This window comes from Glycine max, chromosome 8, assembly GCF_000004515.6.
Source record: "Glycine max cultivar Williams 82 chromosome 8, Glycine_max_v4.0, whole genome shotgun sequence".
Taxonomy (NCBI): Eukaryota; Viridiplantae; Streptophyta; class Magnoliopsida; order Fabales; family Fabaceae; genus Glycine; species Glycine max.
In genome coordinates, this window is record NC_038244.2 from 29,145,339 (window position 1) to 29,146,156 (window position 818).

An 818-nucleotide genomic window follows, 5' to 3' on the forward strand; every position below is an offset into this window, starting at 1 on the left:
CATGTATACATACATTCACACTCCCACCAATGTTGTAACAAAGAAACAGAAGAATGTTTCGTGTACAAGTGGGACCACATTTGTAGGAATTCAAGGAGGTGACAGTACCAATCAAACATAAGAATCACAAATCAATTAAGAGAGTCGACAAGGAGGACTTAGGCACAAATGGATTATCTGTTTAAGTTTTTAGGATGCAGAACTTATATATTTTCTGGCTCTGTTCAATGAGGCTTTGTAATGCACTCTTTATCTAATTAATTATTCAGTTTATGTTTAAGTAACTACTTAAAGAGGCTATGTAATGCACTCTCGTGTAATTATGTTTTGTTGTTTAGTTCATGTTATTGCTTTGTTTAGTTCAGGTTTCTGCCTCTATTTTGTTCTTAAAATTCAAGTTAAATCTATGTTTTCTAGTGAAAACAAACCACTAACAAGTGGGCAGAGTACAAAAAACCAACTTATCACCATTTATCCAATTTGTCCAATTAGGCTTTTGGAACTTGCTTTTAACTTATCACCATCTATACAAAAAACCAACTGCACAAACCACTAACGAAATGCAATTTGTCAAATTTCAGTGAAAAAAAATTTCAAAGTTGAATACCAAACTTCAAAACCAATGAAATCTTCTTTCATTAACATAATTCAACAATTACAATGGGCAGAGAAAAAAAAACCAACTTATCACCATTACTTTCAAACTAAACCATTACAATGGGCAGAGTAAAAAAAAACCAAATTACCACCAATAAATCACATTCCCCTGCAACATAATAAAAATACCAGCAAGCAAACACAGACCCAAGAAAAAACCA